Source organism: Notamacropus eugenii, chromosome 4, assembly GCF_028372415.1.
Source record: "Notamacropus eugenii isolate mMacEug1 chromosome 4, mMacEug1.pri_v2, whole genome shotgun sequence".
NCBI classification, from domain to species: Eukaryota; Metazoa; Chordata; class Mammalia; order Diprotodontia; family Macropodidae; genus Notamacropus; species Notamacropus eugenii.
Genome location: NC_092875.1, coordinates 383,402,950 through 383,419,777, shown reverse-complemented (window position 1 = coordinate 383,419,777; position 16,828 = coordinate 383,402,950).

The following is a 16,828-nucleotide window of genomic DNA, read 5'->3' as shown; positions in this document are numbered from 1 at the left end:
CAAGTCTACCAGAAAAAAACTCTCACACACTGTGGTCGTGGCTGTGCACAACATTCTGCTGGCTCTGTTCCTTTCACTCATCATCAGATTATGTAAGTTGTCTAAGGCTCTCTGAAACCTTCCTTTTCACCATTTCTTATGGTGCAATAGTATTCCATTATATTCATATGTCACATTTTATTCAGTCATTCCCCAGTTGATGGGTATCCCCTGGATTTCCAGTTTTTGTCCACCACAAAGAGTGCTGCTGTAAATATTTTTTTACATATGGGACCCTTTCCTATTTTAATGATTTCTTGGGAATACAGCAATGTCCCATAAGATTTGGTAGGTTGTCACATTAAAGCTATTCTCTTGAATTAAGTGGTTGATTGATTCTATAATTTGTTGTTTAACCCACTCCTTCCTAAGATTAGATTATTTACTTTCCAATTAATTTATGGTTTATTTATCCTAGCCTTTTATTTTTATTGCAATGAGATCTGACAAAGATGCTTTGACAATATCTGCCCTTTCTGCACTCGATTTTGGGTTTTTTTTTGCCCTAGTACCTGGTGAATTTTTCATATGTGCCATGATCCGCTTAGAAAAAGGTATATAACTTTCTTACTTCTTTCAGTTTTCTCCAGAGATCTATCATATCTACCTTATCCAAAGTTTTGTTCACTTTCTTTACTTCTTTCTTGTTTATTTAAAGGTTAGATTTGTCAAGTTCAGAGAGGGGGAGGTTGAGGTCCATTAGATTAGTTTTGTTTTCTGTTTCTTCCTGCAACTCTTGCAAACTCTTCTCTAACAATTTGTGTGGTATACCACTTGGATCATACTTGTTTAGCAATGATATTGCTTCATTTTTTATGGTGTGTTTTAGCAGGATATAGTTTCCTTCCCTATTTATCTTGAGTAGATGTATTATTGCTTTTGCTTTCTCTGAAGTTGTGATTGGTACCCCTGCTTTTCTTACATCGGCTGAAGCACAATGTAATTTGGTTCAACCTTTTACTTTTACCCTGCATGTATCCCCCCGTATCAAATGTGTTTCTTATAAACAACGTACTATTGGATTCTGTCTTTCAATCTACTCTGACATCCATCTTCATTTTATGGTAGAGTTCATTCCATTCACATTCACAGTTATGATTACAATCTGTGTCATTCCCTTCATCCTCTTTCCCAATGTTTATCCTCTTAGTTTTCTTGTCTCCCTTCCCCTCCTCAATAGAGTTTTCATTTTTGACCACCACCTGCCACAGTAACCCCTTCCTTCTTTTAGCCCCCCTCTCTTTTACTCCCCTTTACCCTTACTACTTCTTCCCTCCCTTTTAGCCTCCCAGCCCCATTTTCACCTTTCTCCTCCTACTATATATAGAGCTAGTTAGATTTATATACTTAATTAAGTTTATTGTTCCCTCCTTGAAGCAAATGAGATGAGAGTACTTCTCAAACAATGTTCATCTCCCTCCCCTCTTTCCCTCTATAATAATATACTTATGTGCCTCTTCCTGAGATGTAATTTGCCATTTCTGACTCCTTCTTTTCATATGCCCTGTTATAATCCCTTAGCATGCTGAAATCAAATTTTAACATCCCAGCGTTGACTTCATACCCATTCCCTCTATCTATGTAAATCCTTTTTATATTTCATAATAGATGCACAAGTCTCAAAATTAACAAGTATCAACTTCCCTTACAGGGAAGCAAGCAATTTGCCCAAATTGAATAACAAGTCTTTCCTCTCCCCTATTTACCTTTTTATGCTTCTCTTCTAATCTGCTTTTCAAGATCAAATTTTCTATTGAGTTCTGGCCTTTTTGCAGGAAGGTTTGGAAATTGCTTATTTCGTCGAATGTCCATCTCCTTGCCTGAAATGTTAGGCTGAACTTTGCTGGGTAAGTGATCCTTGGCTGTAGTCCGAGCTCCTTTGCCTTGTGAAATATCGTATTCCAATTCCTTCTATCTTTTAATGTAGAAGCTTCAAGGTCCTGCGTGATCTTCACTGTAGCTTCTCGATATTTGAATGCTTTCTTTGTGGGTGCCTGTAGTGTTTTCTCCTTCACTTGATAGTTCTAGAATTTGGCAACAATATTTCTTCAGGCTTTTAGTCTGGAATCCTTTTCAGGAGGTGAACAGTGGATTCTTTTATGACTGTTTTTCTCGCTGGATCTAGGATTTCTGGGCAGTTGTCCTTGATGATTTCTTGGAAGATATTGTCTCTCTGGGATCTAATTTCCAGGTCCCTTGTTTTTCTAATTAGATATTTTACATTTTCTTCTGTCTTTTCATTCTTTAAATTTTGTTTGACTGATTCTTGATGTTCCATAGAGTTATTCATTTCTTTTTGCCCAATTCTAACTTTTTATCAACTTGTTTTCTTCAATTAATATTTATATCTCTTTTTTCATCTGTCCAATCCTTCTTTTTAAGGAATTATTTTCTCCAGTTAATTTTTATACTTCCTTTTCCATTTGTCCAATTTTCCCAGTTAGGTTATTTGCTTCCTTTTCCTTTTGTTCAATTTTCTTTTTTAAAGAGCTGTTCTCTTCATATAATTCTTTTTTTCATACCTTTAAAATCACTGACCAGTTTTTATCCTATGTCCTTCTTCACGTGTTCCAGGAGAGCTTTTTGCACATGCAAGAAGTTCATAGTCCTTTCTGAAGTTTCAAGTGGGGGTCCAGTCTGAATACTGACCTCTTTGGTATTTGTGTTTTGGTCCTTGTCCCCATAGAAAATTCTATGGTCTTTTCTGCCAGGCCTAGAGGCCTGTGTGGGCTACCCGAGTCTTCTTACCTCACCTCTGAGGTCTTTCGGCTGGCCACGCCGGATGCTCATATGAGAGAAAGGACGTTCCAGAGTCGAACAAGGGTTGAGCTTTATTACAGGGTTTCGGTTACAAGTGCAGGGAGGTCTTCCTTAGGAGGAAGAGGGGGAGATTTCCTAAGGAGGCTAAGATCTTAAGGGATTGGAAGTAGAAGTACAAGCGGGGAGAGAGGGGGAGGGGAGAGAGGAAAGAAGAGAAGCGGAGCCTACTGTCCTCTTGGCTCCTCACGTGCTAAGAGAGCTTTCAGGCTTCCTCAATCCTACTTAACCTTCAGCCACATAGTTTGCATCTGAATACCGTGCTGTTGGATAACAATAGTGTACCCAGATCCGGGACAATCTCGAGAGCAGGGAGACTCCACCCATCACGTATCTCCCGGGGAGAGGCGGAAATACCCGAGCTAGCCGAGCTAGCTCAGTCTGACCTTCTCGAATCCCCGCTGTTCATGGAGGGCCTCGTAAGACTCTAAGATTTAGAAGTCCCACTTTTACCCGCCTGAGACCGTCCACACGGAATTGAGCTTCCAATCCCAACACTTTTCCTTCTTGCTTTGCTGCTTCTTACTAATGATGATGATGCTTTGTGTATTGTGGCCTCCGATTCTTCCAGCTAGAAACTAGAGAACCTGGTGTTGAGCTAGCCCGGGTGAGAAACTAAAGGTGAATTCTCTTTGTATTTCCCTGGATTATCCCTGGGTCTAGTTTGTTAAATGTAGGGGAGGGGTGGTCTGGTGACAGGAGAAATCTTGAACTGAGTTGAAGCAAAGGCAACCTCAGGGTTTGGTGATCCTGACTGCCCTATGGTCTTCCCATTTCCCCTGAGGCAAGCCTGTGCTCCTAGTATGGCTGATTGCGAGGCTCCAGTCACTGGGACTCCTCTCCTTCCAGTTCACCTCCAACACAGTAACAGGAATATTCTTTAGTGATTTTCCTAGCCTCAGGTACTATGAGACTGTTTACCCCTTCTGCTGATCCCACCAATCTAGGACTTTTCTGGGAAAATATTTTATAGTTCTTTCAAAGTCAACAAGAGGAGGGAGAGAGAGTATTTATCCATCACTCCACCATTTTGGCTCCTGGAAGTTCAAGTACGCGATTTTTCGACCTTTAATCTGGGTGTCGATAGTCTCAAGAGGGCTTGCAGCTGATACTTGTTGCTCAGTGCCTGTCACTCGCTAATATTCCACTGGGCTGCTCACCTGGTCTGCCTCTCTGCAGTTCCTCCATGCTCCTGCTGCCTCAGACCATGCTGGTTGCTTTCCTGCCTTTCCTTGCTGCAGCAGGACGTGCTGTGCTTTATGCTGTGGGCTCTTCCACCCCTGAGGAACAGAACCTTACTATCGACCTTCCAGTCTGTCCTGGGCTGGGAATCTGCCACAATATGTCTCCTATTGCTTCTGCACCTCCAAAATTTGGTCAGATTCTCTTTTTAGAGGTATCTGAAGGAAGTCGTCTAAGAGCGTAGATGAACAGTTGCTCTCACTCCACCATTTGGACTCCACCCCTATTTTAGTGGCCCCTTTGCTTCTTCATGTATGATTCTGTGAATATAATTCAGTTGTGTAGAAAGAGGACTTGACATCATTTGAAAAAAATAAAACTTTCTAGCTCTTTTTAAAAGATGAGAAACATAAATAATTTTTATTCAACCAGAATTACATATTCATAAGTGTGGAGTTGATTTCTTTTTAGATCTTCTTTTTATCAATTCTTCTTAGAATTGATATTCAATATCTCGCATTTGTAGATGAGGGAGTTGAGGCCCCCTAAAATTATCTGATCTGGCACTTTTATATTGTTGACTCACAATAGAAGCAATACTTGCAATCATTATAAATTTTCTGATGTCCATTCTGCCACTCTTTGTATTATACCTCATTTGGCAGGAGGAGGAAAATAATTGTGAAAACCTTATGCATTTTTTTAAAGATGATTTTGAAATGTCAAGAAAGAGGTTGAACATACTAAGTGATAAAAGTCTAACAATCATTTCTTGAATGTTTCATGAAAAGCACAAATAACTGTGTTCATAACTTCTTGACAAATATTTCTGATTTTTTTCTGAAGTAAACATGTAACATTTAAAATATAGGCATTAATTGATTGACATTTTAGTGCTTCTGTACACTGTGAAAAATATTTCAACCAAGATATGAACTAAGGCCCACATTTCTAGATGTAATCTATGCAAGCATTTGTTTTACTTGTCAATGCAGAGTTGTTATAAAGTTTGACTCATTCTCCTTATTTTTATCAGTAGGCTGAAGGATTGTGTGTATGTGCGTGCATGTTTATGTGTGTGTATGTGCGTGCATGTGTATGTGTGTGTGTGTGTGTGTGTGTGTGTATTCATAAGTCTTTATCTAGCAAGCTGGGTCTTACTTCTCAAGGTGTCGTTGAGCAACTCACTTAACCTCTGTTTGCCACAGTTTCCCCAACTGCAAAATGCGGATAATAATAGAGTTATTGTGAGGACTAAATGAAATATTGTTTATAAAATACTTAGTACATAGCACGTTAGATTACTAAATACAAACTCAAACTTGTTATAAAGTTTATTATAAAGGCTCTGACAATTTTTCTTTTCTTTTTCCCTAAAGGAAGCAGAGAGAGAAAGAGTTTGCCTAGACATAGGAATAAGGATAGAGATAGGAAAAGATGGAGAGAGAGAGAGAGAGAGAGAGAGAGAGAGAGAGAGAGAGAGAGAGAGAGAAAGAGAGAGGAAGGAAAGAAGGAAAGAAGGAAAGAAGAAGGAAAAGTAAAGAAAAAGAAAGAGAAAAAGAAAGAGTCAGGGAGGGAAGAAGTATAAACAAACACTAAACAAAACCTCCTTTTTGTTAACACAGAAGATAACAAAATGAAAGACAGAAAGATGTACAAACAAGTAGGACAGATTTAAAAGTTGCATGTTGAATTTCTTACACATTTAAAAGAAACAGTAAGCTGCGTACAAAAAAAGAGCTTCAATTTTTTGTACAATAGCCTTTTGCTAATAAATGTTGCTATATGGAAATATCTATTTCATTTGGAGTTAATTTAGTCCAGAATGAAAACAAAAATTAATAAAATATAGATATTGGTGATTCTGTTCAGACTACAGGAGCATAAAAAGGGAAACTATGGAAATGTTAGTAAAGATTTATACTTCTGTGTCAATTTTTTTTACCTTTTTGTCTCTCCTGTTTAGCAAATGGGACAGGCAGTTTCATGTCTCCTTTTCCAGTCCTTGGCACTGTTTTGCTTTCTTATAATAATACTTTCTTTCTCTATCTGAAAGGAGATACGAGGAAGAGATGTTAGATAGGAAAGAGCTGATTATAATAAGCTACCAAAGTGTATATGTGGTTGTACAAATGCATCAGTCAAGCCATGTTTTTCTGTCTCAAGAAGTATACGTGTTACTGAGTATCCTGCAATGATTACCCCTAAAGCAAGTATGAACAAGTAGAACTGCACTCACTCCAAAGCAAAGAAGTTACTGTATTAGGAGGACTTAAGAGAAGACACGGAGAAGAAGAGAAAATCAGAGTGTAGACGAAACCATATTATAGAAGATGACGTCAAATCATAACGTGGAGTGTTCTCTATTCTGAAAGTTTGGCCAAGAACTGTCATTTATTTCTGTAGGGAACTATTGGAATGGACAATCCATTCAACTAAAAAAGATTTGTAGTTTCTATAAAGGCTATGGTCTTAGAGACTTCCTTAGGTCACTGAGAAGTTAAGTTGCTTGCAAATAAACATCCCATTAACATACTGTTAGCATATGACTATAGGAGGTCTTCAACTTAAAGTCTTCAGGGCTCCAAGTTTCATCCTCTATTGACTATTTTAGATTGCATCTCTAGGCAGGGGAGGAAGGTAGTAGTGGTGATACTCACCCTTACCATTTGATTACAAATGTTGAATTTAAAACCAATACTGTTACTATTACAACAACAACAACAACAACAACAACAACAACAACTGCTACTACTACTATAACCACCTCCATTATCCTCATTCTCCTTATTTTATCAGTAAGCTGAAGGATTCTAATGAAAATTTATTCCATATTATTTACTGAAAAAGAAGATGTAGCAGCATGAAATCAAAGAATAAAACAAAATTGGACATCCCTAAGTTCTTAAGTGATTGAGGGGGGAAAATGTGCATGCATGTGTATGTGTGTGTGTGTGTGTGTGTGTGTGTGTATTCATAAATCTTTATCTAGCAAGCTGGGTCTTATTTCTTGAGGTGTCTTTGAGCAACTCACTTAACCTCTGTTTGCCACAGTTTCCTCAACTGCAAAATGGGGATAATAATAGAGTTGTTGTGAGGACTAAATGAAATATTGTTTATAAAATACTTAGTACATAGCACACTAGATTACTAAATAGAGACTCAAAATTCCCTGCCTCCTATAAAATCTTCCCCTTATCCTAATATCCATATTTCTGTTCGTCATACCACCAATTCACCAAATTACTCTGGATTTGAAATCTTGGCATCATCTTTGGCATTTTTCCTTTTCATATCAACATTATCCAATTAGTAGTTAAGTCCCATCGATTATATCTTTACATATTTTGTTTGTCTTTCTTCCTTTCATTGTTATTGTCATCATCCTAATACTAGAGTTCACTATTTTGGTAAAGTTTAATTTGGTTGGTTTCCTCTCAAGTCAGGGTTCTTATCCTGGATGGTGGGACAATCAATGCATTTACATGTGTTTTAATATTTTGATAATTGTACATCATGAATTTATTTCCTTATAATCACATGTATTTTATTTTATGCTGAGAAGGGGTCAATAGGATTTCCTGAAACTATCAAAGGGATTGATGACATAAATAAAGTTAAGAAACCCGGCTATAACCTCTTGCTTCCTCTAATCCAAGCTATACCTTGCTACCAAGGTTAGTATCCTAACTTTCAACTCTAATCATATCACTGACCTAATCAAAACACTTGAAATTGCTCCACCATGGAGAACAAAGAGAGTAAAATTCCCTTTTCTTGGTATATACAATCCTTCACAAAATGACAAAAATTCACCTTTGCAAATAAATCTCATACATCTTTCCACACTCTTCTCCCGGCAATCGGGACCACTTATTACTCTCTTGCCTTATCCCACCCATTTCACCCTTTGTGAATTTTATTCGCATTGAGATTTTTTTATAAAGTAGTTTACCTGCTAACTCCGAATTTCAAAATTCTTCCCATTTTCCAAGGTTAACTCAGAAGCCTAGCTTTTTCTTCAAGATTCTTTTAATTTCTCTAGCAAGAAATAATCGTTCCTTCCAGAAATTTCTCATAGTACACGATACCTCTGATATATTTATCCTATTTTAATTTAAGATATATTTTGGGTCCTGTCTAATGTCACTTTATAGATTGTAAAGTACTTGAAGGCAGGGATCCACATTGTATTTTTCTGATTCATCTTTTTATCTCTAATACCTAACATACCTTAGAGAATTAAATTAAATGGTGATGAACCTAGTGTAATTCAAACATTTTGTAACTAAGGTAACTGAATCCTGGAGAGGTGAACACACACACACACACACACACACACACACGCACCCACGCACACACATACACACATATGTGTATATATATATGTATATATATATATATGTATATTTTATTTCTTCTTCTATAGGTATAGTGTTTTCCCAGTGACATGGTGTAAGTTTCTTGTCAGAAGAAACAGTTAAACTGCTATTCTTTCTATTCTGAAACACAGCACAATGGTTTGTACATAGTAGGTTTGTAATATGTGTGTGGTGTGTGCCTGGTTGCTTGATTCAGTAATACTGACTATCAGAACTCAAGCAGAGTGAGTGAAAGAGTCAAAAGTGGAGGCTTAGTCACTTAACAACTTAGGATTCCTTGGATACCACACAAAAGAAATTTATTCAGAGGAATATTCTTTTCATTATTTCAGATTCTTGTTTTATCTTAGAAACAGATTTTATCACGGACTGAAGAATATTGAATGACTTTTCTATAATCATTTATGGTTTGCAAAAAAAACCTTCATGTGGAGGAGCCAAGATGGCAGAGGAGAAGGACACACATATGCTAGCTCTGAACCCACAACCCATAAAATATCTGTAAAGAACTCCCAACAAATTCTGGAGCAGCAGAACCCCTAGAACAATGGAGTGGAGGAGATTTCTGTTCCAGAGAGTCCTGAAAACCTGACTCGAAAGGTCCATCATGCACTGGACCCAGAGCAGAGGCCAGCCCTGCCTTGGGCGTGAGGCACCAAGAGGAGCAGATCCAAGAGGGCTTCAGGGACGGAATCTCCAGCGGCCTTGTGGGTCCTTCCACCCACGGGCACCAGGGGTGAGTGAGAGAGTCTTTTTGGTTTGCCAAGAGGGGAGTGGGGTGTCCCCATAACTCAGGCACCCTTGGGAGGCAGCAGCGGAGGGTGCAGTGGACCAGGGCTTCCCAAGCAGGCAGGAGCCTGAATCCATTGTTGAAGGTCGCTGCATACACCCCCTGAGGGAACTGAGCCCCAAGTGGAGGTCCTGCCCTCACCTGAACACCTGACCCTAATCTTACACTGAATAGCAGCCCCGCCCCTGCGCAAAGCCCTGAGGCTGGGAGGCAGCATTTGAATATCAGACCCCAAATGCTGGCTGGGCGGATCTGGAGAAGAGGTGGGGGTGGAAAGAAAACTCAGAAGTCAAGTCACTGGCTGGGAAAAAGCCCAGAAAAGGGGAAAAAATAAGACTATAGAAGGTTACTTTCTTGGTGAACAGATAATTCCTCCCTTCCTTTCAGGTGAGGAAGAACAATGCTTACCATCAGGGAAAGACAGAGAAGTCAAGGCTTCTGTATCCCATACATCCAAAATAAATATACCATGGGCTCAGGCCATGGAAGAGCTCAAAAAGGATTTTGAAAATCAAGTAAGAGAGGTGGAGGAAAAACTGGAAAGAGAATGAGAGAGACGCAAGAAAAGCATGAGAAACAGGTCAGCACCTTGCTAAAGGAGACCCAAAAACTGGCTGAAGAAAATAACACCTTGAAAAATAGGCTAACTCAATTGGGAAAAGAGGTTCAAAAAGCTAATGAGGAGAAGAACGCTTTCAAAAGCAGAATTAGCCAAATGGAAAAGGAGGTTCAAAAGCTCACTGAAGAAAATAGTTCTTTCAAAATTAAAATGGAACAGATGGAGGCTAATGACTTTATGAGAAACTAAGAAACCACAAAACCAAACCAAAAGAATGAAAAAATGGAAGATAATGTGAAATATCTCCTTGGAAAAACAAACGACCTGGAAAATAGATCCAGGAGGACAATTTAAAAATTATGGGATTAACTGAAAGCCATGATCAGAAAAACAGCCTAGACATCATCTTTCATGAAATTATCAAGGAAAACTGCCCTGAGATTCTAGAACCAGAGGGCAAAATAAGTATTCAAGGAATCCACTGATCCCTGCCTGAAAGAGATCCAAAAAGAGAAACTCCTAGGAACATTGTGGCCAAATTCCAGAGTTCCCTGGTCAAGGAGAAAATATTGCAAGCAGCTAGAAAGAAATGATTCAAGCATTGTGGAAATACAATCAGGATAACACAAGATCTAGCAGCTTCTACATTAAGGGATCAAAGGGCATGGAATATGATATTCCAGAAGTCAGAGCAACTAGGAACAAAACTAAGAATCACCTACCCAACAAAGGTGAGTATACTTTGGGGAAAAAAAATGGTCTTTCAACGAAATTGGGGACTTTCAAGCATTCTTGATGAAAAGACCAGAGCTGAAAAGAAAATTTGACTTTCAAACACAAGAATGAAGAGAAGCATGACAGGGTAAACCGCAAAGAAAAGTCACAAGGGACTTACTAAAGTTGAACTGTTTGCATTCCTACATGGAAAGAAAATATTTGTAACTCATGAAACTTTTCAGTATCTAGGTAGTGGGTGGGATTACACACACACACGCACACACACAAGCACACAGAAAGAGAGCACAGAGTGAATTGGATAGGATGGGACCATATCTTAAAAAATGAAATTAAGGTGTGAGAGAGAAATAAATTGGGAGGAGAAAGGGAGAAATGGAATGGGGCAAATTATCTCTCATAAAAGAGGCAAGCAAAAGACTTTTTAGTGGAGGGAAAAAGAAGGGAGGTGAGAGAAAAACATGAAGTTTACTCTCATCACATTCCACTAAAGGAAGGAATAAAAGGCACACTCATTTTGGTATGAAAACCTATCTTTCAATATAGGAAAGTGGGGGAGAAGGGGAGAAGCAGGGTGGAGGGGAGGATGCAAGGGAGGACAATTGGAGGAGGGAGCAATTTGAAGTCAACACTCTTGGGGAGGACCAGGATCATAAGAGAGAATAGAAGCAATGGGGGGCAGGATAGGATGGAGGGAAATATAGTTAATTTTACACAACACAACTATTATGGAAGTCATTTGCAAAACTACACAGATATGGCCTATATTGAATTGCTTGCCTTCCAAGTGGTAACGGGTGGGAAGGGAGGGTTGAAGAGAAGTTGGAACTCAAAGTTTTAGGATCAACTGTCGAGTACTGTTCTCGCTACTAGGAAATAAGAAATACAGGTAAAGGGGTATAGAAAGTTATCTGGCCGCATAGGACAAAAGACAAGATGAGGACAAGGGAAGGGAGGTATGATAGAAGAGAGGGCAGATTGGTGATAGGGGCAATTAGAATGCTCGGTGTTTTGGGGTGGGGGGGACAAATGGGAAGAAAATTAGGAACCCAAAATTTTGTGAAAAGAAATGTTAAAAGTTAAATACTTTAAAAAAAAATCCTTCAGACATCTGATTTGATTCTTACAACTACCCTGGTTGTTATGTTGCATGTATGTTATTATATTTGTTTTAAAATGGTCTCAGGAAACTGTACCATATGCAGTAGCCGTAGTCCAGCAAAACCATTTTAGCAGATGAGTTAATCCAAGTTGAAAGTAGCCAACAAGCCTCAAACCCATTGGACCTCAATCCTGTCAGTGAATTAGGGGAATATCTGTCCCAAGCATGTGAAATATTTCCCCTCTCCCTCATGAGAACAATTTGTTCCAAAATCCATAAAGGTGACTGAAGTATTATTTTTGGAGCACTTAGAGCTTGATCAGACATCAAAGGCACCAAGGTCATCCACTGCATCCCAATCCATCATCTTGAATTTTGTGTTGCCACTGGACTTTGATTACTCTGGAAGAGAGAATGAGTCTTATGACTTTGTGCAATTCTGGCTCACGATTTCAAATACATGCATAAGCCAAGACATCATACTCTTAGAAAAGAATGAATATATAACAGCAGCAACAACAAGAAAAGGAAAGTGAACCAGAGACAGTAACTGATTTGCCCAAGGGTTTACGTGTCAGATACAACACCTGTCCCCACTTCAATCAATTTTAAACCTAGTGACATTTCCACTGTTCTACAACTGACCAACGGACTTCCGATCAGAAAAGAACTGTTATTTTTCTATGTCATATCTCTCTTTTATCTTCAAATAAATAAGAGATAACATCCTAATGTTACTCTTTATTTTTGAAGCTCAGATATGTTAATTATTTCCGACTCTGTATATACAAGCTACTAAAATCTTTCTCAAATTAAATAAGAATGCTAAAGGACCCAATTGTGCAGACAATAATATAATGGATGAGTAGAATACAAACTCATGCTCTTATTATAGAAAACAGTTTTCCCCCAGGAAAATACTTTTGTGCATAATGTTTGTAAATTGTGCTTAGCATTCCTTAATATATTGCATTTTATACTTAAAATCTGAGGAATTAATTCTAGAAATATTTGTGGGAGGATATATTCTTGTCTGGACGAAAACGGTTGATGTGGTCCTGTGCGGTGGGAGGTATACTTTATTAAGATTCATTTAAACATTAAAATGTTTGGAGTCAGTATGTGACACTTAATATCCTTTGACAGGCTAAAAATTCATTGAGTCATAGTTTCTCTAAATATGAAGACACTTTTGCCTTCAAAAAGGGAAAAAATATAATGGTTGCAGTTTTCATTTCAGTAGTCCATTGTATGCAATGATTAATAAAGTCAAAATGCCTGTGATTTATTTTTTTCAAATATTCTACTTTTCCAAATACATATAAAACAATTTTGCCATTTTTCTTTAATTTTGAGTTCAAGTTATATCCCTTCCTCCTTTCCCTCACCTCTCATTGAGAAGGCAAGCAATTTGATATAGATTATATATTTGCAGTTATGCAAGATATATTTCCTTATTAGTCATATTGTGAAAGAAAATAGACACCTCTAAAAACAAGAAAAATTATGAAATTTTCTGGAAAAAGGTATACTTCAATTTGCATTTGGATTTCCTCAGTTCTTTTTCTGGAGGTGGATAATATTTTTCACTATAAAATTTGCATTGTTTTGCTGAAAATGGCCAAGTCATACACAGTTGATCATTGCTCAGGATTGTTATTCCTGTATACACTGTTCTTCGCACTTCACTTTGCATCAGTTCATGACTTTCCTGGTTTTCCTGATAGCACTCTGCTCCCCATTCCTGATAACATAAGTATATTCCCTCACAATCACATATCTTATTCAGCCACTCCCCAATTGTTTGGCATTCCCTCAATTTCCAATTGTTTGCCACCACAAAACTCTGCTATAAGCATATGTGTACATATAAGTCATTTTGTTTCTATTTCACTCTTTGGATTACTGACTTGGTAGTGACATTCTTAGAAATTTCATTCAGTTTAAGAAACGAGGCCTTTAACAGAGACACTTATTGAGAAACAAAAATTCACAGGGAGAATAATTATGTTTCTCTCCGTCCTATTTTATCCCTGCTTATTCTTTTCTCTCTCTCCATTCACCCTGTCCCTCCTCAAAAGTATTTTCCTTCTGACCACTGCATTCCATTTTGCTCTCCATTTTATCAGCCCCTCCCACTACTGAGTAGCCCACATAGCCTGCTTTGGTTTCTCAGGGTGCTGTCTGTACTGGGTTGCATTCTCGCCAGTTTTTGTCTTGGTCTGGAAAACTATTTCCCTCCTGTTCTTTTTCTTGGTTTTTTCCACTCCAGAATTCATTTTGAAGCATTATTCTAGTTATTGGGAGGGCAATTTGGGAGATCTCAGGCAGGTCTCCGCCTTTCCTCTGCCATACTGATTTTTAAATACTTACCTTTCAAAATAGACACAATAAATATCTCAGCCATAAATTGTGGACAACACATTCAACTATATTACATAATAAGCCTGTGGTTTGATTTAAAGGAAATTTTTAATTGTATTAAATATGAAAATATTTTGGAACGATATAATATAATAACATATTGATAGGTAGCATGTTGTAGCTGAAAAGTATATAGACGGGTAAAATGGAGTACTTCAACAAAATTATCACTTACTTCTTCTTGAGCTAAAAAAACCCCCAGAACTATGATTCATAAAATTATGAAAAAAGTGGATAAGAGCTTATACTTGGAATATATTACAGAGGAAAACCTTTAACTTCTAATTTTTGTTATTCAGTCTATTATGATGTGTCTACAAATTACAAAAATTATTCATGGTTAAAAGTTTAGTATTAATTTATTATTTTTTAATAATTTTGATTATTTAATAGTTTAATAGTGAGTGAAGTGTGCTTCATATCCAATTGCCCTCACTCTAAATACAAAGTTTTTTCATACTATGTTATCTTAGCAGCAAATACTAATTTAAGAAATAGTTTACTACATTATTTTATTATTAATACTGTTACGACATACATAAACATATACATGTACACACAAACACACATGCACATACATGTGCATACACATGCGCATTTGCACATATATACATGTATATATAAACACACGTGTGTATATACACATACGTACGTAGGTATATGTGTGTCTCTCTATATATGCATACACACATACATATATATACACACACCCACGTGTGCATGTGTGTGTGTGTGTGTGTGTGTGTGTGCGTGTGTGTGTGTAGGAAGTTAAAAGTGAACAGAGCAGTCCTGCTACACATATAGAGGTACGGGCAGTCCAACAAAGAAATGAGAACCCAGGACAGGAATACTAATTTCTTTTGAGGCAGGCACAAACCCTTCCTTCTAAAAGACCATTTCTGAAATTTGAGATATAACCATGTTTTCAGTATAGGTCTTGAGCAACAGCTGCTATATTTACATTCAAATATTATGAGTAGCATTTTCCAGATTAGAAAATTGAAATTTTGAAAAGTTGTCACTTTTCCATGGCCTTAACCTAGTGCCTGAAGTGAACTTCATATCCAAATGTACTGACTCCAAGCACAAAACTTTATCCTCAGATTATTATATATCAATTTTTTTTATGACTTTCAAAACTTCCTTATGTAAGTGAAGTCATCTAATTCTCAAAACACTCTGATGTGGTAGTAAGGACATGCATTATCTGCAACTGATGGAAAGGTTTCTTCTTCCTTAGCTAGGATTTTCTTATCTGTAAAATGTGGTGCTACCTTCCAAAGTACCTCCCAACTTTAAATTGTAATCTTATGATAATTTCAGAAAGTTTAAGTGACTTTTCCATGTTACCTAGCCATAAAATGGAAGAACACTGGTTTGAGCATTTTCTGTGCAGTCCTAGGGCTCTCATGAAATCATTTGCAGCCTTAATATTCTTCATTGAAAATGGTGAGGAAGTCATCACAAAGATTACACATTCCAAAAACAAATTAATTTCATAAAGTTCGGAGTATTTTAGTGAAGGTTGAAAACTTAGGTAACCATATGAATCAATGATTTCTTTTGAAGACCTGGCTTGTTTAATAGAAGGGACACTATCCTTTGATCAGAACTAATCACAACATGTAGATTATTACTGTTGATTATTAGCTGAAAATTTCTCAGAAGAACCTATCCTGTTAAAATTCTTATTTAAAATAGTTCTTATTTACTAAACCAGCATAATTTTGAATTGGTGTAACTGGTTTTTTTCCTAGTTGAAAAATCAAATTTCAGGAACTCAAGTATTGAAAAAAGGGACATCTTAAGCATTGCTCTAAGAAATGGCAGGACTTGCCATTGAGCGTTTTAAGGAAAGAAAAGATGTATGTATGTCAGTGCAAGGAGAGGGAGAAGCTCCTTCATCAAGGACGCTTTTGTGAATTGCCTTTTGGGGGATAGCACGGTGCAGTCTTCAACAACATTTGCACGTAACTCATCTAAGAATGAGTTGAAAGAAAGGCAGAAAGAGCAAAACCAAAAATCAACGATGAAGGACAAAGAGCTGAAAAGAAAAGCTACTAAGAGGGAAATATTAAAAGAAGTTGTTAAAAAGTAAAGAATGACGAGAGAAATGAGCTTAAAAACTCAAGAGTGAAATGAAAGATTTGTTTCCGTTTGATGACTACTTAGTGGCCTATATGAAACAGATTGATTTTCCCAGTCTTTCTCCTACTAGCTTCTCATTCATATTCCAAGACAAGGCTGTGCTTGCGGTTGAAATAAAGGTTATACAACAGAAAACTGTCATATGATTCTTTCCAAGGTGTTATTTAACAATATGTTAACAATAAAATGTAGCTTGGAGAGAAGTAGAAAATTGTGGAAATTTGAATGAGACCTAAAAGAAAGAATGTATCCAAATGAAAAAAAATGTTATAAATAAAATATCTTTTAAAAACAAGCTTTATTGTGATCATATTCTCACCGAAAAGGCTTGGAAATTTGCTGATTTAATCTTTGAAATCATAAAAAAATAGGACTTGAAGGAAAAACAGAATTTTAATCAAACCTAATTTCAATCCCCAGTTCCTGGAACATTTTTTCTATATGTTCATGTAATAATTTTAGGGGGTAGATAATACGTCACAAAAGTAGGACTTCTAAAAGCTTTGAGAAAACATTGATAAAAAATGGAGAATAACAGGACAATAACCTCAATATTTCATTCAAAATTGCTATTTGTCTCTTAGATTCATTTCAGCTCTAGAACAGCATAGATGATTTTCTATTCTTAATATTCCTTGTCTCCATATTCA